The 24,668-nt window shown below is 42.2% G+C and overlaps 1 protein-coding gene across 1 annotated transcript in view; it reads right to left on the bottom strand.

Annotated features, from left to right (window-relative positions):
- Positions 1-21,219, bottom strand: part of Ano4 (anoctamin 4) — a 337,519-nt gene extending 316,300 nt beyond the window's left edge. The window contains exons 1-2 of the mRNA XM_042693158.1: positions 21,159-21,219; positions 13,979-14,230 (exon numbers count right to left, since the gene is read on the bottom strand). The gene's annotated coding sequence lies outside the window, so the exon portion shown is untranslated. The remainder of the gene's footprint in view (positions 1-13,978; positions 14,231-21,158) is intronic.
- Positions 21,220-24,668: the final 3,449 nt, after the last annotated feature.

Here is a 24,668-nt window from a genome sequence, read left to right as displayed (position 1 = left end):
CTGAGATTAATTATAGCCTTTGAAATACTGAAATTCAATGCTAACAATAAGGATGGGTAATACAAACTATGTAAAAATCACTTAGATATAGCTTTTAGAAAACTGATGGTTTTTCTTCATTTAATCAGGGGAATATGTCTCATGCTTGAGGAAAAAAAATAGTAAGGAGGATGATGATGACAATGATGATGATGACGACGATGATGATGATGATGATGATGATGACGATGACGATGATGACATAGAAGGCCTGTGTTGCCTGGCATCAGTGGCTCACGCCTGTAATCCTAGCTATTCAGGAGGCTGAGATCTGAGAATCTCGGTTCAAAGCCAGCCTGGGCAAGAAAGTCCGTGAGAGCCTAATCTCCAATAAACCACTAGAAAACCAGAAGTGGTACTGTGGCTCAAGCGGTAGAGCACTCGCCTTGAGCTGAAGAGCACAAGGACAGCACCCAAGCCCAGAGTTCAAGCCCCACAACTGACCAAAAAAAGAAAAAGAAGAAGAGAAGGAGGAGAAGCAGCAGGAGGAGGAGGAGCAGCAGGAGGAGGAGGAGCAGCAGCAGGAGGAGGAGGAGGAGGAGGAACAGGAGGAGGAACAGGAGGAGGAGGAGGAGGAAGGCCTGTGTTGAAATTAAGTGGGTTTGGTAAACTCTCCTATATTTCTTCATTCTTGACCAATCAGAACCAGTTTGAAAACTGGTTATGATACAATAGTAAAAAACAGTCAGTCCTCTGTTGGACTTGACCTAGCACAGGGGAAATGGTTAAATGTTCAGGTAACAAAGAACTCCTCTGCACAGAGAAATACGGTGAACAGCAGCTGCAATTACCAAATTATTCAAATTTAAGAGCAAGGGAAGGCAGAGTAAATGCTCCCATTGCCAAGAAACCAAAATGTGAGTTGAGCCAAGTGGAAGAAGATCAGGAAGAAATCTGTTAAGGCTAAGATAATTAATGGTAATTCAATGAAGATAATCAAGGATGACTGTAATAGTAATTGTTACCAAGTAGAAAAGTAAGGACAAGTGTAGGGACAGAACCAAGACGTAAATAATGAAGTCATTTAATTCAATCACTGTTATGCATATCAACTATTATGTGTCACACACAAAACTAAATTCAAAGCGACTATTTTCTCTGCCTCAATGGCTCTCACCATCTGGCATGCAAAAGAGACACACTATAACTGGCCATGGTCAATTATCTAAGTAAGTGCATGGGACTGCAGAGGAAGAAGCAGGAGGCCCACAGAATAAGTCCTCACAGAGCAACTGGCCTTTGAACCAGACCCTGAATCTCATTAAAGCAGAATAAAAAAAAAGTTGGCATGCAGGTGAGAGTTCAGTATAAACAAAGGACATTAACAGCACATGAGGTACAGCTGGAACACAGGATGTGCAGGGACCACAAAGCTAGTTATGTAGTTTGGGCTAGACCATGGAGTCTTAAATCCCATACTATGAAGTATGACCTCAAACCAAAGGTGGTCAGGGATAAGTGATGGTGTTTGAGGTATATAAGGAGATTAGGGGGCTTCATATATTTAATTGTAGTAAATGCACATAACATAAAATTTAATATTCATGACATTTAGTAAGTCCATAATGTTCTTGGACTCTCACAACTTCCCAGTTCCTGAATGTTTTTAGCACTTTATAGGAAAACCAGATGGCCACTCCTATTTCAACCCCTCCTTCAGCCCCAGTCACCGTGCTTCTGTGTTCCCTATAGGTCACCTTTCTGGATCATGCACATAAGTGGAATCATTCAATATGTGGCCTTTGGGTCTGGCATCTTTGACAAGCGTCACTCATTTCGTAGCACTAGCAATGTTTATTCTTCTTTTAGACTGAGTAATATCCCAGTGTACAGGTATATAATATTTTTGTTTATGCATCTAACAGGTGATGGACCTTGGGTTCTTTTCATCTTCTTTTCCCTTGTGAATAATGCTGCTTTTATAAGCATTAATTATGAGGTTTTTATTTGAGGACCTATTTTCCATTGCTTGGCACAGAATTCTACTGATGAGTGGAACTGCTGGGTCATTTGGTATTTCTATATTTAACTAACTGAAAGACCTATAACCCCACGAATTGTATCTACACCAAAGAATAGCATATTTGGACATGTGTTTTAGACATTGACTATGGGAAGGGAGATACACTAGGAAATGTAATTGTGAATACAGGAAAACTAGGTAGAAGGCATTTGCTCCATTCAGGTACAAAGGTAGAAAGGATTAAGATTTCTGTGTCAATGACCACAGAAATAAAGAGAAGATGATTGATTTTGTAGGACATGTTTGAAACAGCATGAGCAAGAACTGATGAGCAACTCTATGTGGGAGGGGTAAGGGAGAACACTTTGTTCCCAGCCCCACATTATGAGTTATGTGTTCACAATTCACCTTGTTGACTGATACTGGGCTCTAAAGAGAAAGAGTCATATCTTAGTCACTCTCATATCCCTGTCCTGAGCAAAAGCCTTGGCCCAGTGAATGAGAAGAGAACAATTTCAGTGTCTGGCTAAATAATGGTGTTAGACATTATTCCTTAGGGGGAAAAAAAGAACTGATAGAAAATGTGTGTGAGGGAGGGAGGCTGAAGATGACTTTTGCTCCCTGTTGGAGAAACAGGATGGATGATGATGCATTTTTTGGAAGCAGAAAACATAGCAATGGTTCAGATACATGCTCATTGGAACATAAGGGTAGAGATGTCCAATAGACAGCTAGAAAACTGGGACCATTTTCTTAGAGGAAAAGTTCAGCAAAAGACAATATTTTATTTCAGCCAGGTGCTGGTAGCTCATGCCTATAATCCTAGCTACTTAGGAGGCTGAGATATAAGGATCATGGTTCAAAGCCAGCCGCAGCAGGAAATCTGTGAGACTCTTATCTCCAATAAACTACTCAAAAAAAAAAAAAAAGCCAGAAATGGTGCTGTGGCTCAAGTGATAGAGCGCTAACCTTGGGCAAAAGCAGCTCAGGAACAGTGCCCATACCCAGAGGTTAAGCCCCAGGACTAGAAAAAGAAAGAGACAGAGAGAGACAGATGGAGACAGAGACAGAGTTGGAGAGACAGAGAGAGAATATTTTAACATATGCCATTTATAGCTTTATTTGTTAAAAGCTCATTTAAACATCTAACTTCATGAATCAACTCAAAAGGCTACAATACAGTGGTTTAAGTGTCTCAAACAGGTAACATGGGTGAGGAGTTGGGACAGATCAGGGAGAATGATGACATGGATCAAGGTGCATTGTACTGAAAAAAACTGACATGTTGAATTGAAACCCCTTTACATAATTACTCCTTAAGTATAATTAAAAACAATTATATGAGTAAAAAAATAAGAAGAAAAATAAAATAAATATCTTAGGAGAACTAGAAACAATAAAAATAGGGGGATGGGAAGGTGGCTCAGTGGTAGAGTGCTTGTCTCACATGCATGAGGCCCTGGGTTCGATTCCTTAGCACCACATAAGCAGAAAAAGCCAGAAGTGGTGCTGTGGCTCAAGGCTGTGTGCTAGCCTTGAGCTGAAGAGCTGAGGGACAGCACCCAGGCCCAGAGTTCAAGCCCCATGACCAGCAAAAAAGAAAAAAGGAGGAAAGAAGTAAAATATATGGGTAGTTTATGGCTTAATCTAACGATGCCTACAGCTAGGATCTAGGTAAACCCAGGTATAGTTCATGTGTTGGCAGAGCAGGCAGTCTACCAGCATCTGCTTTTCTAAAATGATCTGAAGAGTACAGACTTTGTAAGACAGTTTAGGTACACACAGAAGAAGGAAAACACGGTGGCCCCTTTAAATAAATATCCCTGGCTCAGACCTCCAATGACTCAGATCTGAAACCTACTTGTGCAAAGGATCTTTTTGGGATCAAAGAGACCATTTGTACATAGTCCTGGATTATTATGTCTTTGTTCTTGACTACTGATAATTCCCTCATTCCATATAGATTGGTCACATATCTCTGTAGTGCTGTTCACTGAGAGTGATATTACTCTCTATCTGTAACTTTAGGCTCAATCATGTGACATGACTTTGGCCAATGGAATATTGGCAAGTGTGGTTGCCAGCAGAAGCTTGAGTGCTTGCATGACTGGGCTGGCTCTTCCTTTTGCACCTCTATCACCATCATGATAGCATGCCAGGGCTAGCTGGCTAAAGGAATGAAAGACTTGTGACAGAGCCGAGGCATCTCCATTGCTCCAGCTTAAGTCTCTGAAACAGCCAATACCTGCCAATTCCTAAGTGGTGAGTGAGCCCATCCAAGATCAGCAGAGCCACATGGCCAACTTCCAGCAGATTCTAGATGCATGAGCCAATGCTTAGTGTTCCATGTTAGTTTTTGTAACTCCAATAAACAATTTAAAAGGAGAGGTTTGTTCTGGCTAACAGTTTTAGAGATTTCAGTCCATAATCATTTGACTCTGTCACTTTGGGCCTATGGCAAGCTGAACAGCCTGGAGAGAGTGTGTGCTGGAGCAAAGCTGCTCACATAATGGTGACTGGAAAGTAGAGGAGAGATGAAGTATCTAGGGTCTAAATATACCCTTCAAGTTCCAACTCGCATTGACCTAACTTCCTCCAATGAGGTTCTACCTCCCGCTATATCGTCAGCTGGAGATCAAGCCTTCCTTGAACATATAAGCATGGGGCAGGGGATATTTAAGATACCAATATTCTATATCTTAAAGTGTTAGATCCCTAATATGTTGTATACAGCATTGCTTGGATAAGAGTTAACTGGTACTGGATCCTTTGTCAGTTATTTGTAGAATTCATTAGAAACACAAGGAAGAGAGCCTATGAGAGATCACAGCTTTGCAAACAATGAAACAGTCTCATGGGCACATGCATCATAGATATTAATAATCAATCTTCAAAGAGAAATCATTTCCTTATGCAACAGAACTCATGCATATACACATGCATGCAGGCATGTGCATACACACGTGCACACACATACACACACACACACAGAGGAAACCAAAATTCCCCTGAAACCACTAATGTTTTCAAAAGGATTTGAGGTGTTATATCATTATTTAAATTATAATACATTAGTAAACAATGACAACATGCTAATAGATCTTGACTAGCACATTTTTAGGGAACAGAATGGAATGGAATGAAAACAACAGATAATATGATAAATAAGGATTAAGTATTACAGCCACAAGCTGTGAGAAACTAGTTACACAGCATTGCAATTCCAACCAGACTCAATATCCAATCCCTGCTAAAGATCTAAGTAGAAGATAGGCAAAAGAAGAGGAGAAGGTATAAGTTGTCTTGCATTACGAATAAGAACAGCAGCTTTCGGGCTGGGAAGGTGGCTCAGTGGTAGAGTGCTTGCTTTGCATGCATAAGGCCCTGGGTTCGATTCCTCACCACCACATAAGCAGAAAAAAAAAAAAGGCTGGAAGTGGCATTGTAAAAAAAAAAAAGAACAGCCGGGCACTGGTGGCTCACGCCTGTAATCCTAGCTACTCAGGAGGCTGAGATCTGAGGATCGCGGTTCAAAGCCAGCCCGGGCAGGAAAGACCGTGAGACTCCTATCTCCAATAAACCACCAGAAAACCGGAAGTGGCGCTGTAGCTCAAGTGGTAGAGCGCTCGCCTTGAGCTGAAGAGCTGAGGGACAGCGCTCAGGCCCAGAGTTCAAGCCCCACGACCGACAAAAAAAAAAAAAAGAACAGCAGCTTTCACTTGCAATTTAGGGTTTAAAAAAATCCATTTGCCTATTTTATATCATTTGGCCCTCATTAACACTCCCAATTTCCAGATGAAGAAACTGTGGCTCAAAGAGATCACATCTTTCTGGAAACAGTGACATCAGAGGTAACAGATCTGGGAAGAGCAGCCACCTCTTTGGTCTCCCAGGCCCACAAACTCCAACACATCCTTGAGTTCTCTCTCAGCTCAGTCATATATGCATCTTTATATGAGACTGACACACCACTTACTGCGTTATGAGGCACCTTTTCTGCATCTTTAAAGTCCAAATCAACCCTGCTCCCAGTGGTTTTTGCCTTCACAGAGCTAGTCAAGTTTTCTCACTTAAGTAATTACTGAGTGTTTCTTCCCCCTATTTCCACTCCATAAAGAAAGGAATGTCTACTTGCACCCAGCACTTAATTTCAATGCTTGGCATATAGAATGGACAAGTCTGACATTCTATGATTCCAGCCATAAATCAGCTGTATTCTTGTTAACCTGTAAAACATAAGAATTGCTCCATTTCCAAAACATGTAATATTATAAATAGGGGCACAGGAACCTGAGTCTGTTACCTAACCATCTGAGTAACAAAAGTACAATTTCGTGGGAGAAAACTACAAATTGGAAAGAAAAACAACAACAAAAAAATTCTGGTACTTGGTGACTAGAAAACGAACCCATGTTCTGGAATCAAAGCCCTGATCCTCTGCTTGATAGTAGTTTGAAAAGTAATTTACACATTGGTATCCACAATTCCACTAAATGGACTCTGATGGCCCAGATCTCAAAAAGCCACAGCCTCACTCAACTTAGCACAAGTTGTCAATCATCTTCTCACCCCGCCTCTCTTCACCACCACCAAAGGCTTTCAGAGTTTGCCATCCTATGGTTTAACTGAGGATTCTTCTATGCTCTCCAACTTGCTTTCCCATTTATACCCTCTTAATTGCTTCACTTTACTGAGCTGATGTCGTGGCTCGCACTCCACCAGCTGCTATGAGTGTTGGCTCTGATGGCTCTCAACTGAATCATTCTTGAGGAATTGCCCAGAAAGAGAATTTCCCAGGGTCGTACCCCTTCTTTGAAGCATTTTGCATCTGGACAAACGTTAAAAACTGCCCCAGCTGCAGCTACCCCTATGCAATTGGCTGCGGTCTGACTTGTACAGTATCACAGCCCAAATGTTCACTCTTCCCCTCATCTCCCTTCATCCTCCTACTCCACAGACCCACCCACTCCACCCACACACTGAGCCTAACTTCTTGCATGTGCATTTCTGGCTCAGACTTCGTTTCTAGGGAACTGAAACTAAGGCAGCTAAGCTCTCTCTTGAGTCAGTGTCATGGCTATTGGGTTCCTTTTTAGCAGCTAACCAATGTCTGTGGAAAACTTAGAACATGTATATCACAAGTCAGCCATTTCCCAGTAACAGGGGCATCAGCAGACCTCCCACTTACAACTGTTGGAAAAAGCAAATGTCCTTATTCTTATTGTGGGGTTTTCCATATTATACTGAAAATAGTACTGCCCAGGATTTTCAGAAGAGGATGATCCACTTCCTTCACAGCACCTGCATGTTGGTGACCATACACTCTGTGGTATAAGATTTTTATGTGTGTCTTTTACTGAATTCCAAGCTACATAACCAAAAACAGGGGCATCAGTGAGAACTGCTTAGAAACGCAGACTCGCTAGGCAGACTTGATGGCGCACACCTGTAATGCCAGCACCGGGCAGAAGGAAGGAGTGTGTAGGAGGTCAACCTGGGCTACACGGGGAAACCTTGCCTCCAGAGGACAAATGAAGAGAAAAGAAGGGAGGGAGGAAAGGAAGGAGGAAGAGAGGCAGCTGAAAAGGGAAGGGAAGGCAAAGGAAAGGAAGGGAAGGAAGGAAACAGAGAAGGAGTAAGAATAGGAAGAGGAGAAAGTAGGAAAGGAAGAAATGAGCCGGGCGCTGGTGGCTCATGCCTGTAATCCTAGCTACTAAGGAGGCTGAGATCTGAGGATCACAGTTCAAAGCCAGCCCGGGCAGGAGAGACCATGAGACTCCTATCTCCAATAAACCACCAGAAAACCGGAAGCGAGGCTGTAGCTTAAGTGGTAGAGCGCTCGCCTTGAGCTGAAGAGCTGAGGGACAGCGCCCAGGCCCAGAGTTCAAGCCCCACAACCGACAAAAAAAAAAAAGAAAGGAAGAAATGCAGATCTCAGGCCTTCTAATGAGGATCTACACTTTATCAAGATCTCCAGGTAATTAATATTCACGTTAAAATTGTGAGAATCACTGATCCAAACTATGGAACTTTAGTTTTAGCTTGGTTTAAAAGTACTTGAGATGTCCATTCACCCATCATACCTCATTAATCACCATGCTAGCCAATTTATCTGCTGAATATCTCTTACACGCACCACTTTCAAACTATTTTCCTCAGTCCCAGCCTCAGGCCCTCTTATCTCTTATAGGCCCCACTTTGGGTAGCAAGAATTTGGCCGATAGATGAATGGGTAACTTTATTGAAGGATCTGAGTGCCATCTGATTCTAAAGTACATCACTTTTTGCAAATTGAATCACATGCAGTTTTAATTAAAGCTCTCTAGTTTCTTAAATCAGAAGGCCTCAAGTAACTTCACAGCTCCGTCATTTAGGTGGCTTTGTCCTTGTATGCCATCAATCATTTCCTTATTTGTTGATACTTTCAATCTTCTGAAATTAAAGAACCACCACCCATCCAGAAGGAATGAGCAGGTTTGACCTAGAATCAGAAACTGAATGAAAGGATAGCATCCTGAATTCTAAAAGCAAGAATAGAGCCAAATTTAAGAAAACAAAAGGCCAACAGTAAACTTGAAGAATGCTTAGTGATTTGCTTCTCATAAACATTCACTCACCCAAAGAACTTGTGCAAAATGATTCTAAGATATACAGAGCCACAACTTATGTCCAGTTTAAAGCTCTGAGCCTTCTCCCAAATGTCCATTAACACACAGAATGCCTAAATGAAATAGCAAAGTATCAGCCACCCAACTACCCTTCTTCAGCATTCTCTCAATGAATAAAGCACTCGGGGCCTGACCTCCAGTGTGAGGGACACATTTACCTCCAGCTGCCCTGGCCACTTCTGTATACAGTCTTATGACTTAGCACATCAGCCCTCACCTGATCCACCTCGCCTCTAAGTTGCCCTGCTGTCTACAGATAAACAAGTATAGTGAATAGCAAATAGTGGTGACCATGAGAGACATTAATCCAACCAAATCAAGGACCACATTCAGTATTACTCATCTAGCTCTACCAGGTAAAAGGGCTTGCAAGAGGAGATACAAACAACAAGAACAACAAAAAAGATCCAACTCTATCTTTTCTATAAGTCACTTTAGCAGAGTACTAAGAGAAACTCACTTTCTCTAGCTCACATTGTTCTGTTTGTGTAGAGGCTAAGTGGTCCTTGGTTACTCTACTCCATGGAAATCACTAGGGAATGTACTGCAAAAAGGTTTTAGGTGAACTAGCCATAGCATGCACAGGCAGAGGCTGGTGAGGAGACTCTGGGCAAGGATCACGTGAGCTCCCGGGGCTCCCGGCAAGGTTGGCTCACGCTGCATCTCCCAGTCACGTCAGTACTCGGGTTGCAGGGTCACCGTTTGTGGCACTGTATCTCTGAAATGTAACCTGCCCCTGTTTCCTGTGGCATCCATACTGAAAGTATCTGGTCACAATTTGTTGAAAGACATTGAATTCCTGCTATTAAATGGGCACCTCTTCTAAGGCACCCTACACCCCAGGTTAATTCACGGCATCACCGTAATTGGATACAACTTATATTTCTGTATGTACTATGAAACCCAGCTATGTCACCAGATGAACATCTTCTACAGCCCTGCTCAGACTTCAGACAGAAAGGAAAAAGCTACAGTCTTGGGAAATGATCACTATGGCCTCCAACACAGGACAGACATTTCATAGCTCCCTTCACATCCAGTTATGAAATCTACAAGGAAACTTAGGAATTCACAATGTTCTCTCTCTAAAATCCCAACTGTAACAGGAGCCCAGTGAAGGGGAAGTGGTAAAACATAGGAGACTGGGAAAGGAGAACACAATGCAAAAGGGACAAGTTATTGCTTAGAAGGGAGATTACTGGTGGTGCTGACACAAACAGAGGAAATCTGGCTTGTGACCTAATTTCACAGTGTACATACAAGGGGTTGGTAGACAGAGAGAATGAATGTCAAAAGATGCTGTCCTTCAAGGAAGGGGGACCTCCTTCTTTAGAAAGAAATTCCCTCTAGACTTTAGATTAAGGCACAGTTAGGAAAAAGACTCTTGGGGGGAAAAAGGGTAAAACTATTATAATCCATGAGCCCTTCCCCAATGATTAAATTACCATATTCTCCCACCAGACAAAGCTCCAGAGAGTAGAACTAGATTGAATTGGTATAAACCAATGGTCAGCAACTGGAGATGACTTTGCCACCCCCTTCAATCCATTCAAGGGGACATTCAGCTACATGTGGAGATAGTTTTGGTTGACACAAGTGATAGGTGCTCTTTAAAACTAGAAATGCAGATAAACATCAAACACTGATCAGAATGTCAATTCCTACAGCTAAGAATTAGTTAAAATGTCCAAAGTGTCAAGCTTGAGAAACCGATGACCAAGTGAACAAGAAAAGACTTAAGGGCAGCCTGTGATACAATTAAAGGAAAGCCAAAAGACACAGCAAAACATGAGAAAAGGAAAAACCAAAGGTGCCAAAAACACAGTTCATCAAGGACAGTTATAAGGAGAGAGAAATCTGCTCTGCAAATACTCAAAAGGAGGGATTGCATTGCAAAGGCAAGTTTCAATACACAAGAGGAAAAAACACCAAGGGAAAGAGGTAAGAATTGATAGTGGACACAGAGGAATGAGTTAGAGGCCATATCCTGCACATTGTAGGATAACTAATAGAAGCTCTGGCTTCTATCCACAGATGCCTATACTACTTGGCCTGTACTACTTTCTACCCAATTGTTACAACTAAAAACATCTGTAAACATTGCCAAGACTTACAGGCACTGGTGGCTCATGCCTGTAATACTAGCTACTCATGAGGCTGCAGTCTGAGGATGTTAGTTCAAAGCCAGCCCAGGTAGTAAAGTTCTTCAGACTCGTATCTACAATTAACTACTCGAAAAAAGCCTGAAGTGGTGCTGTGCCTCAAGAAGTAGAGCATTAGCCTTAAGCCAAAGAAGCTCAGGGACAGCGCCCAGGCCCTGAGTTCAAGCCCCAGAAATGGCACAAAAAGAAAAAAAAAAAGAAACATTGCCAAGACTGTGGGTATAACCAAGTATTCAAACAGTATCTTAGCCTGCTCAAGGCCTTTAGATTGCCAAGACTGTGGGTATAAGCAAGTATTCAAACAGTATCTTAGCCTGCTCAAGGCCTTTAGATTAATCCCCAGCACTAGAAATTTTTTAAGAAAACTGGCTCTAAGCGAAGGAGTCACTCAAACGGTAGAACGCCAGCTTAGCAAGTGCAAGGCTCGGAATTCAAACTCTAGTACCACAAAAGAAGTCATGTATAATAACAAAAGTAACTTTAGATTTAAAATCAGTAATGAGATGAGAAAATAAAAGTCTTCATGTAAAGATTTTACATATTAAAATCAATAAGCTGTTGGGTGCTGGTCACTCACACCTTTAATCCTAACTATTCAGGAGTCTGAGATCTGAGGACCATGGTCCAAAACTAGCCCAGGCAGGAAAATCTATGAGATTCTTATCTCCAATTAACCACAAAAAGCTGGAAGTGGAGTTGTGGCGCAAATGGTAAAGTGCTAGCCTTGAGCAAAAGCAGCTCAGGGACAGTGCCCTGAGTTCAAGCTCCAGTACTAGCACACAAAAAAAATCAATAAGCTGCTGAAATAATAAATGAATGAATGAATGAATGTCTGGCCACACTGAATCAGAACTTTGATACAGGCAGAAGGTAAACTAACATCCACAATTTTCCATAATAAAATGTTATTCCATGCTTCTGTAGTATATCTTTAAATGTCGGGCTTGCTTTGTATAAGATTTAAATAGGAATGTAATAACAACAAACAGTTGCTTAGGAAAAAAAGAAATAGGCTTTTCATCAGGAAAGGAAAGTTCCCAGGAATGAAGAGAATTATGGGCTTTTATTTTGTTTTTGAAAGCCTACAAGTTAAAAATAGAAACCTCCTCTAAAAATCTGACTGCTTCTGAGTGTGGTGTGCTTTATGGAAAGAGAGAAGCAGGCTGATGGAGAAAGTGATAAAAACAACCACGTGACAGCTGCCACTGCCCTCATCTTTGTTGCAAAATGCCATAACCTTCCCGCTGCATGGTCTAAGAAGGCCCTTGATTTCCTAACTTCAGATGCTAGTCAGCTAAAGCAAGAAGTATTTTCCTTCATAATAAAATCCAAATCCCAGGGCATTTCAAACTCACTATTCAGAAAAGTTGTTCGGCCCAAGTCATGTTTTTCTCTGCTGTCAAACTGACTCTTAATCAGGATAAACAGAAAGATGGTTTAAGTCAGGTACCTGCAGTTCATGTCTATGATCTTAGCTTCTCAGAAGGCTGAGATCTGAGGATCAGCATTTGAAGCCATACTGGGGAGGAAAGTCTGTGAGACTCTTCTTTCCTATTGACTACCAAAAAACCAGAAGCAGAGTTGTGACTCAAGTGGTAGAAAAAGGATATAAATAAGTTTATGAATGAAGTAAGGAGGCTGGATCCTGTCAGCCTTGAGCAAAAAAGCTAAAGGATAGTGCCCAGACATCGAGTAACCCTCGCATCAGTATTCACAAAAAATGTGGTTAATTTTACCATATGTAGAGCTGATGTTTTGCAAATTTTCTCCATCATTCTTCAATACAAGTCTCTTTGATTCTGATTTAGTCATATAACCAAAGATATCTTAGAAATGTCCCTAAGGAGAACTTTAAGAAACAGAAGCCAAGAAGAAGGGGAAATCTGCAGAGTATAGAGGGCCAAAATTCACCCTGTACCATGAACACAATATTTCCCAGGACAGGGCTCAGAGATCTTTAGTTTTCCTAAGTTCCGCAGTAGTAGTAGTATAAAGTTTGTAGGACTGTGTTTTGAGTCTGGAGCTGCAGCACTTCAGCATTTTATCTCTAGGTGGCAGCATCTGTGAATTGTTAAGTGTTGTAGGATCTCAGCCTTCAAAGATTTCTTTCCACAACAGAAGCTATACACATTGGATTTGGCTGAGTAAAGCATTATCTCTAAGTCCTGTATCTACAGCAGGAAAACATGGCTGGCTAGACTGTATCATATACTACCAACTCAGACTTTAGAAGTACAAAACAACTCACTGGCCATCATTGCCTAGGTAGATGGATAAACAACGTTTCTACAACTGAATTCAAGTGTGATATGGGTGGTAAGATGTTATAAAAAAAAAAAAATCTTCTTGCCCTGACTGTTTAAGTCACCCCTTCCAAGCACCACATAGACCAGTGGTCAGTAAACATATTCTCAAGGGCATCCAGATAATAAGTGTTTTAGGCTTTATGAGCCAGAAAGAATTGGCAACAACTACTCAGTTCTGCTTGCCATAAAAACAGACCAGAGATAACACAGAAATAAATGATAATAGCTTGTAGCAATAAAATTTGATATGTGAACACTAAAATTTCATTTTTATTCAATTTTCACATGTTCTGAAATATTATTATCATAAAAATGTTTTCCAACCCCATAAATGTAAAGATTATTCTTTGTTCTTGAGCTATACAAGTAGGCAACTATTCTGACTTAGTCCATGGGCAGCAGTGTACAGACTCTTGACTTCGATAAGCCTGACAGAGCAACATGAATTGGTTTTTAACTAATTCAAAAATGACTTTTTGATGATTCTTTTGACTATCAGAGTTTAGTCCAGGTTTAGGTACATTGTCACTAAAGAGAGAATTACAGAAGTGAAACAAATGAACAAAAGTCATATAGTCAGATCTTAGAATCTGATTCAGAGTTAATATCCAAATAACATCTTACCAAAAGGATTTAACACTTCATTCACCTATTTCAAACACATACCACCTTCCTTCTGGTCCCTCTAATTTACAAAAGGCAATGACTCTAGAGGTATGGCTGAAGTCTATGGTAGCTCAGGAGCAGAAATACATGTGTAACTTGTTCGTCAGGCAAATCCATGAAGGAATCTTGGATACCCTGAGTCCTGAACTTCCCACAAGAAGTCAACTCTGTTACCTGTTGTGTCTTGACTCAGGGTCTCCTGGCTGCTGCTGCTGTAAGAAGGCACTGGAGTGATGGACAGTGAGGCTGGACAAGACAGAGGTGTGGCCAGGTCAGCCTTGCGGGTGAAGGACCGGTGGTACACGGGGATGCCTGCATCTTTAGAGATGAAGAGAGGCAGATCTGATGGGAGGGTGGGTCTGCCTTGAGCGTAAGGATTTTTCCAGTGGGTAAGCCCAATTGCAACAGGCCCAGCAACATCATAACCTGGTGAGACAAACACATGAGGTCAGTAGCCACGATCAAAGCCCTATGTTAGTCAGGCATCTGTGGCTCACACCTATAATCCTAGCTACTCAAAGGAGGCTGAGATCTGAGGATCATGGTTCAAAGCCAGCCCGGACAGGAGAATCTGTGAGACTCTTATCTCTAATTAACTACCCACCAGAAAACCGGAAGTGGAGCTGAGACTCAAAGTAGTAACGCTCTAGCCTTGAGCAAGAGAGAGACAGAGAGATTCTGAAAGCTGTAAATAGAGACTTTTCCCAGATAAGTTGCTTTTATATCATTTGTTCCTTTCTGAACACTTTTCCATAGAAGAAAACAGGTTGGCCAGATAGCTTGAGAGCATCATAATTGGGTTATTTCAACCTTTCTGGTTTGATCATCTTCCCACAAGGTGCCTAAGGGAACTGCAGGGAATGCCTTTTCTTGAGTGAGGGATCATCAGCTCCCTGAGCTAATCAATAAAAATTGCAATGGAACCAGAGACAAAGGGAAGCCACTGGAATGCTGCTGGCGAATGGAATGTACAACCGTCCCTGGTCTGGACCTCCTTCCCCACTAGATACCCCTGCACCATGGTCAGAGCACATGAATGAGGCTTATCAGGAGAGGCGATGAATGGAGAAAGAAGTGATCATTCTGATGCTGTGTTCTTTTCTTTTAGGCTGATCTTATGTATTAGACTTATCTTCTGATGCAGATTTGTCTGTGATCACCGCTTGTGAATTTCCTATAGCCTCTAAGGCAGTCTGAGGCCACAGAAATTAGATTCCAGAATGTTCTATTTAAACTCACATTCCATCATATTTTTTTATTTTTTAAAAAACTGAAAGTGCATCTTCCTGTATTTATATTAGAGAATCTTTCAAGAATAAAAATGATAGGGTCCAGCCTCCTTACTTCATTCATAAAGTTAAATCTCTTTTTTTCCACCTTCTCCAACCCTTTTGCAATCATTACAAAACACAGAGTACATTGTGGAAGTATTGTTTTTATGTCTCTAAAATCTATGTGTCCATTCGTGGATGAATGGCTAAACCAGTAATTATACAAGGTGGAACACTATTCAGCCTTTAAAAAGGGAATTCTAACCACCAGCCTCAGTATAATGATCCTGTAGGATATTTGTAAGTGAAATGAGCCAGATGCAAATAGAAAACTATGACATGATCTCGTGTATATATGGAATCTTCAAAAAGAAAGAAAGATGAATATATAGAAACAGGGAACAAAGTAGTAGATACCAAAGGGGTGGGGAGATGTAGGTTAAAAGGGACTAAGTTGTACTTACGTAAGTTGAGTAAATCTGGAGATGCAATGAGCTGTGCTTAAAACTAGGATAGTGCACACTAGAAGTTTGCTAAAAGAGTAAAGCTTTGGTGCTTTTACTATACTCGAAATGAAAGGTAACCATGAGACAATGGAAATGTTAATTTGCTTTACTGCAATTATTGTGTGACTACACATATCAAAATGCCATATTTTAGACCTTAGAGACAATAAATACTCAAAATGCCTCTAATTCATCAGAATCATTTAATAAGGATAGGTTCTTTCCTCCCAAAAAATCTTTTATTTCTAAAGAACTCTGGACTCTTTATAAAATTTCAGGTTTTATCATGCCCTTTATAAATTTATAGCTAATTCACAGCATTTCCTTAATGGTAAAAGACATTGTTCACATGGCATGCAAGCATTTTCTTTGTTTTCGTTTTGAAATGGAGTTCATTAGCAAATATTTGAATCCCTGGTATTGATACAAATGAGTTATAATAAGATTTGCATAATTATAATGGAACCTAAATGGGGCAGTCTAAATTTAAAAGTAGCAATGAGGTCACAGTATTTTGAGAGGAGAGCCAACCAGGGGAACAGCTGGTATCTAAGAAGAAAGAATGGCAATGTCACAAGTTGGCCTGCCGGTTCTTCCTCAAATCCCCATCACGTCCCCTGAGGAGGGAGGCGGGAGGCAGGGACAGGTATCTCAGCTCCCTCTCAGTTCAGTGTCAGCACTGGATCCAAAATTGTGAAGGGAGTCATGGAAGAACTCCTTCTTCTCAGCCCCCCAAAACTGTAGGCTGTCTTAAGAAAAATCAGTGTTAATTGCCTATAAGGTTCTTAAGTCTCCACTACATGGCTAACCAGAAGATAAGGAGTTGTCCTCTTGAATAATGGAGAATAAACAGAGAGAGAGAGAGAGAGAGAGAGAGAGAGAGAGAGTGTAGTATGTCAGTGGTAGGGCTTGAACTCAGGGTGGGTGCTATCGCTTAGCTTTTTGCTCAAGTCTAGTTCTCTACCTAAATGGTCCATACTATTAGACACACCCCTTCTTTCAACTTTTTCGTGGTTCATTTGAGATAAGAGTCTCATATACTTTCCTGTCCAGGCTAGCTTTAGAACTGTGATCCTCAGATCTCGGCCTGCTGAGTGGATAAGATTACAAGTGTGAGATACCAACATCCAGCCAGAATGATTTCTGAAAAGAGTCATTTTTCACTGTATTTTTTTTTCTGTTCCCAGGATTTCGGGGGGGGGGAGGCAGGCAGGGAAGAGGATGGTTCTACTTTTGGCAGCTCATAGGTTCCTATGGGAACTACATTAATCGGGAAGCCACACAAGAACGGCTGTCTGAAATGGAATACCCTCACAGATGGGTGAGATGAACTATTGTAAAAGAAAAGCTGAAATACACAGGAGATGGAGGGAAACATAAGATGTTAAAAAAAAAAAAAAAACTAGATAATCCAAAGAGATCAGTCCTGCCTCTTAAGCTTTGAATATGTGATTGTTAGTTTGTTGCTTTTATCATAAATATTGAAGAGGACTTAGTCCTGGACAGCCTCTGGGCGCTGGTTTGTGTTTTACGCACAATCCATCCCTCTCATTCCTTCCAAAGGTGTCCATTTTGTTTAGGAACCTGTCTCACCCACACCCCTGCAAGCCTGTGACACAAGGTGACCTCATTCTCAGAGCCTCCCAGGGGCCTGATAGGACCAAGGCACGGCTATCTCTCTGTCAGTGGGGCTTGTTCAAGCATGGGTGGTGAGGATCCAGCCCTGCCAGAAATGCCAGAAATGTATCGAGACCCCCAGGATGTGTGCCCGCCCCTTAGGTAGAGGCCCAAGGAAGGCACACAGCTCCTTTCCCTGATCACTACCATGTGGATGCAATGTCTGGAATCACTGTAGCCATCTGGCTGCCCATGAAGATAAGCTGAGCAAAGGAGGTGGAGTGGGAAAGGCCTTTCGCACCACTACTACCATGGAGCAGCCTAAGGGGAGGCCTGCATCTGATCCTCAGTTATCTGAAACTCAGGAAACTGAGTTTCTGAGTTGTCTCTAGGATCTTTTGGTTACTCCTCTGCCGTGCCCATGAGAGCAATGATATCATTTATCTCAGGATTTTTTTATAAGCAGTAAATGAGTACACACAGGGAAAAGGGCTTAGCACAGCACTGAGTGGGGTGAGGGAGAACTCCCAGAAGTACTACTAGATCATGTCCCACTCTCTGCCCTCCACTCGTATTGAAACGTGTCTTCAAAGGGAAGTAGCCACCACCTGGCAGAGCTGTGCAACCTGGCTCCCAGCCACTCATGCTGCTTGTGAGACACTCACCAGGGCAGACTTCAACTCTGACTCTCCACAGCCTCCCTGTCCAGAAATTCTCTGAGCTTTCCAAGACAGGTTTTTGCTTCATTCTCTTATCTCTGTCCTTATTTCTACTTTATTTTGACTTTGCCCAAAGTCTGGGCCTTGGTCTTCTATACACTGAAAGCACTCACTCACGCTCTGACCACGCTAGCCTCTTTCAAAGACTCAGTCAAAGACTCTCTCGGTGGCTAATGCCACTAGTATTATCTCCTGGCCATCTCCCTCAAAATTCCAATGTCCTGTGAGGCCTTCCAAGAAGGCAGGGTTCAAGGAGGCCTCAAATCCCGCTCCTCTAACCTGTAACCATCACATACTCTTCCTGTCTTCCGAATTTATGACAATGGCTAGGTTCTCTGTCACCATGACCTAAAATCTCATGGTATACTTCTCTACCTCTACACTGCCAGCTCTCCTTTGCCTATCCTTCCAGACCTGCCTCTTTCTCCCACTGTCCTGGTTTATGACTGCCTTATGACAACACTGCAGTCACAACCACACACTCTCCTGCGATCCCAGACTCTCCCACGTCAACTCAGTCCTGCTCAACATCACAACAGTCTTTCCTCGGAGCATCCATTTTGTCACCTTCTCATTCCTGACCTTAAAGGACCTCCTACTATTTAATGAATTTCTCTCTAAGAGTAGTATTTTGGGTTATTCTGTCTTTTCAAACCAGAGACTGTGAGCTCTCCAGGAGAATTGTTCAGCGGTCTTTATTTTTCATGTATAAGAGAATCATTCAAATTAAGATTTGCCTATTCTGGTTCAAGTTCTGCACTTAATTTTAGTGCCTAGGGTTACATTTGTGTTTTTGTCAGGTTGGCGTTCCCTGTGTATACTTAATGAGGAAAGGAGAGAGATGGGTATGTCAAAGCTCGTTCATACCAAATGAAGATCCAATAGCCTTGCACCAGTGGGCATTAACAGAGATTTCACAGGGGGCTGGACAGAGAAAGGTGTGGGCAATACAGACTTGCCATGAAGTGCCTAGCAGCATAGCTAGGCATTAGCTAAGCTCTGAGGACCTCCACTGTTATAGCTAGACACGTTATCTTATGAGCTGTGGTTGCATTCCAGCACATAACCAACAGCAAATACCAATTAAAGTAAATGTGGTGAGTCAAGGAATGCAGTGCTTTAAATCTGACTAGAATTTCATGGCTAGCTGGAATATACGGCTTTATGTTTGAACATAGTAATATCATCACATCAGTAAAAGAACTTAAAAACCAATTATACTATGCGACTGGTGGGCAGGGATATGGGACAGGGGTAAACTGAGGGAAGCAAGGGAAGAGAGGACAATGTCCAGAAAAAAGGAATGTTCTCATTACCTGACTTATGAGATGGTGAGCCATCTGTTTAACATTTCAATGATAGCGATAAAAGTATTTTTAAAAATCGATTTTAGAGGCTCATCATTATTATTTCTTTCTATCAGAGTTTGCTCTGTTAGAGTTTGTGAAATCATGATAGTATTGAAAAGCATGAGCTTCTGTGTCCAACAGACCTGGATTCAAATCCTGGGTACATTAATAACTGGCTGGGTGGCAAAAAAAAATCAAGTTTCCTTGTTTGCAAAATGAAGAAATACTTACATCTTCCTCTGAGAGTCTGATTGAGTAAAATCAGGAGGAAGAAGGTGCCAAGGAGCAGTTGACAGGTAAGCACCATATAAATGCTGACTGTAATTATCATCTTTGTTTTCTCTGCTAAGACAATGCCCAAGATTCTGAAATCAAGGAAATTTTGAGCAGAAGGAAAAAGGAACAGAATAACTCAACAAACAAAACAACAAGGGTCAAGCTTTGCTGTCTGAATGTGGTAAACCACACGGAAGCTGGCTAAGAGGCCCCCTGGGGTGGGGATGGGGTGGGGAGAGAAAGAGAGAGAACTGAGTGAGCAAACACATTATGTGTGCCCTTGTACTCCTGGCTCTGTGGGGTTCCCACCATGAGGAGGAGAGGGACAGAGAACCACAAGCTCCAAACTGCAGAGCTCAGATTTTGAGGAGGCCACAAGGTATGTATGGCACAGAAGTGTTCTTTATGAGAAGGCAAGCGGTGGGAGGGGCAAGGCTAGTGGTAGGTACTGGGGTTCCTCAAAGCACAGAATGCCTTTTAATGCTGACAATCATTCAACTACTGCTGGTACCAACGTGCATTCCGCAAGGCAGACAGTAACATGAAGAAAACATTTTTTCTTATGTAATTCTCCTTGACTTGTTCGGATCCCAAGGAGAATAAAGTCTCACATTGGTTTTTTTTAGCACCGTGCTTCAACCACTGCTTAGCAAGCTCTTCAAATAAGAAATAGCAGTCTTTTACTCTGAGCATTGGTGGACACTGGCTTCTAGTGAACATTTAATGGTGCTTTGTTTTGTTATATGTATGTCTGTATGCATGCATTACCTATGGTAATGCACATTTTCTATTCCCAGTTGTGAAAGTTCCCCTCTCCTGATCCCTTTTACCCTTAGGTGCTATTCTTTAGCTTTTTGCCCTCAATGAGGGTATTCCAACACTTGTGTCATGCCTCCACTACCAGCTTTTAGCTGATTAAGAAATAAGAGTCTCGAGGATTTGTCTTCCTGAGTTGGCTCTGAACTTTGATCCTCAGACCTAAACCTCTGGAGTAGCTAGAATTATATGTTTGAGCCACCAGTGCCCAGGTTTTTTTGTTTTTTTTTGTCGGCTGTGGGGCTTGAACTCTGGGCCTGGGCGCTGTCTCTGTGCTCTTCACCTCAAGGCAAGCACTCTACCACTTGAGCCACCGCGCCACTCCTGGTTTTCTGGTGGTTTATTGGAGATAAGAGTCTCACTGACTTTCCTACCCGGGCTGGCTTTGAGCCGTGATCCTCATCTCAGGCTCCTGAGTAGCTAGGATGACAGCCATGAGCTACTAGCACCCGGCTTTTCTTTTATCTTTTCAAAACAGTGACTTTATTATAATGGCAAATATGTAACAATTCAGCTTATGCTTGGATTAGAAGGTTAAAGCAAAAGGATGACAAGTTGGAAGATTAGGGAGGATGTCCCACTACGGACTCTGGACCTTGCTTCTTCCCATTTTATTTCAAAGCAGAAAGAATCCACCAGAGGGCGCCCTAGGGAGAGGAGTCCACAAGCAATCGCCAGGATTCCAATAGGAAAAGGTTATTATGCATGTCCATTTTCTTCTCGCTCTTTCTTTAGTCTCTCTCCCTTTGCAGGTAACTGTAATTCATCGCACACAAAAAAAAAATGGTTCAATTGCTCACCTATGGTGATCTGGCTGACACAACTGTAGTAGCTGCCTGTTGTTGCAGAGGACAGGTTATAACTCGCACTGCTCACGTCCTTGTCTGTTGGGAAAGTAAAGGACAAGGTTAGTTATCATCACCATGACCACAATAGAAGAACATGACTGGCAGAGAATCAGCCAGCTTACTGTGCCTGGGGCACAAATGGTCAGACTGAGACTCGTTCGACGATTAGAGTACTGTGTGCAGGCACTGCGATGGGAACTTGGAACATTTTAATAATCAACCCAGGTGGCCACACATTGGCAATTTCAGTTCAGTGTCACCACGCTACAATGAGAGAGAGAAGGGGTGGGGAAGGGGCTGGACGGAGGCGAGAGAGCACCTGATCCAGACTAGAGAAGATCAGGTGAGGGTTCCTGGAGGCCATGGCACTGAAACTAAAACCTGGCAAAAGGCTGGTGGGAAAGACGCAGGCAGGTGCCTGACTTCTCAGTAAGTCTGTGGCTCAGAAGTCCCAGAAATAAACACAGTACAAAGAAAGGGAAGTTATGCTGGAATGCAAAGAGTCTTGTCTTGTAAGTCACCTTCACCAGCTGAGGTTATTTTCTATAAAACAAGATTCCATTTTAATCTCAGGAAGATCACTCAGTGGCAATGTGGAGGACAGCCTACAGGAGGACAGCAATCATGCACCCGGGAGGCTGCTGCAACAATGAGGGCTGGCTGGGCACCGATGGCTCACGTCTGCCATCCTAACTACTCAGAAAGCTGAGATCTGAGGATCATGGTGAAGGCATCCTGGGCAGGAAAGTCCCTGTGAGACTCTCCTCTCCAGTTAACCACTCAAAAAGCAGAAATAGAGCTATGGCTCAAAGTGATAGAACATTGAACAAAAAAGCTCAGGGACAGTGCCCAGGCCCTGAGTTCAAGCCCCACAATAGACAAAATATTATTATTGTTATTAGTGATAACAGTCGTAGTAATGGCTGGCCCTCAGGGAGAGAGGCCGTGGTAAAGAGGGCAGAGCCAAGCCCACATCACTGCTCCACAGGCTGAGACTCCAGGTGGCTGCAGGCCTTCCCCACGGTCACACTGACCGTGCGCATCGGAACAGAGCTCAAATTCAGATCGAAACTACTTCAGGCCTTTCATGAAACAAGGCAAGAATGTAAGACTACGAAACTTCTAGAAGGTAAATGTACTCATTACCTTACTCATGTAACTGCAACCCCTATGTACAGTATCTATACAATAAAAAAATAAAAACCTCTAGAACGTAACTTCAAGAGAAAAACCAATGACTTCGAGTAGATGGTGACTTTTGAGAGAGAACACCAAAAGCCTGGTCCGCGAAAGCAACCATCAAGAATCTGAACTTTAAAATAAAGAAATGTCTGTTTTACTAAAGGTCCTTTTAAGAAAAGGGGAAGGCAGAGACAGATTGGGCAAAATTTCCAAAGACATAGCTGATAAGGATTGTTATCCAAAATACACACACACAAAAAAAAAACTTAAAACTTCAACAAGAATAACTTGCTTTTAAAACAAATACATTTTTTCAAGGACTCTACCGAATGCTTTACCAAGAAGGTATAGAGGTGACAAATAAGCACATAAAAGATATTTCCCGTCATATATCAACAAGGAAAGGCAAAGTTTTAAAAAATAAGATATTATCACACACTTATTTAAAGGTCAAAACCCAGAACATTTGACCACACAGAACACTGACAAAGATGCGGCATGACTGGAGCTCTCTTACTAACAGAATATGATCCAGCAAATGTGTTTCTTGATCTTAACCAAACCTAGTAGAACACATCCCCACACAGGAAGCTGTGCACCAATGTTTATAGTGCCTTTATTTATAACTGCCCAAACCTGGGAGTAACCAAGATTTCCCCTTGCAGGTGATGAGTAAGGAAAAGGTGGTGCATCTCCATCATGGACTATTATTCAGCACTGGTAAGAAATGGGTTTCAAGACACAGCAGAACCTTAAGGGCACAGAACCACGTGAAATAAGCCAATCTGAAAAGAACAACCTTTTGTCTATTACATAATTTCCACTGTATGACCTTCTGGAAAGGAAAAACTATCAAGACAATAAAAAGACCAATGGTTCGGAGGGGATGGGATAGACAGGAAGGATGAATGATCAGGTAGAACACAGAGGACTTTCCTGGACTGTGACACTACGCTATATAGCACTGTAACCATGGAAACCGAGCATTACACATCTGGCTGAACTCACAAAATGTATCACACCAAGAGTGGACCCCTAAGGTAAGCTATGGGCTCTGAGTGATTATTATGTATTAACTTTAGCCAACCAATTGTAATGAATGTGGCGGTCTGATGGAGGACATTGGTAATGGGGGAGGCTGGACACAGGGGGTGGGGGGACAGGGGATTCAGGGGAATGAAGCAAACCATCCTTAATTTTTCTACAGCACACAAAAAGTTAGAAACAGTAAAAAAAAGAATCTAACATATCAAAATACCTGTCATCAATATCTACTATCATGGGTAAGAGGAGAGACAGAATAACAGTTGCAAACCCCAAAGGAACATTTGAATACTGTGTGACCCTTTCAAACAAAATCTTCTCATCCATAATGGGGGGGGAGGGAAATAGAGGAAAAATAGAGAGGAGGAAATTATTAAGAATTTGTCAAAGGCCAGGCACCAGTGGCTCACACCTGTAATCTTAGTTGGTAAGGAGGCTGAGATCTGAGGGTTTTGGTTCACAGCCAGCAGAAGTAAGAAAGTCCATGTGACTCTTATCTCCAATTAACCCTCAAAAGGCTGGAAATGGCATTGTGGCACAAGAGAGAGAGAGGGGGGGGAGGGGAAAGAGAGAGGAGAGAGAGGAGAGAGAGAGGGGAGAGAGAGAGAAAGGAAGGAAGGAAGAAAAAAAGAAGGGAAGGAAGGGAAGGAAAGGAAGGAAGGGAAGGAAGGAAAGAGGGAAGGAAGGAAGGAAGGAAGGAAGGAAGGAAGGAAGGAAGGAAGGAAGGAAGGAAGGAAGGGAGGAAGGGAGGAAGGGAGGAAGGGAGGGAGGGAGGGAGGGAGGAAGGGAGGGAGGGAGGGAGGGAGGGAGGGAAAAGAATTAGCTAAATGCTTCCAAAGAGAAAGAGTGTATGGAAGCATAGTGAATCAGAGTTTAATGGTAGCCCAGTGCACCTGGCAGAGACGATGGCTTTGTAACCAAACATTCTCAGGAAGAACACAGGAAATAAGAGATATCTCAAGAGGTAGTCAAATGCATCCCAAGCAAGCTGCACTGTACTCAGATAAACGGATATTGTTGAATGATAACCCTTTTGTACAATTACTTAAGGATAAGAAAAATATAATTCTTAGCTGGGCACAGTGGCTGACACTTGTAATCCTAGCTATTCAGGAGGCTGAGATGTGAGGATCAAGGTTCAAAGACAGCCTGGGCAGGAAAGTTTATGAGACTCTAATCACCACCAAATTACCAAAAAGCTGGAAGTAGAGTTGTGGTTCAGTGGTAAGAGTGCTA

The sequence above is a fragment of the Dipodomys spectabilis genome, unplaced genomic scaffold (assembly GCF_019054845.1).
Source record: "Dipodomys spectabilis isolate Male_0828 unplaced genomic scaffold, ASM1905484v1 ptg000163l, whole genome shotgun sequence".
Taxonomy (NCBI): Eukaryota; Metazoa; Chordata; class Mammalia; order Rodentia; family Heteromyidae; genus Dipodomys; species Dipodomys spectabilis.
The sequence above is the reverse complement of the archived record's forward strand: the minus strand, read 5'-3'. Positions and strand labels throughout refer to the sequence as shown.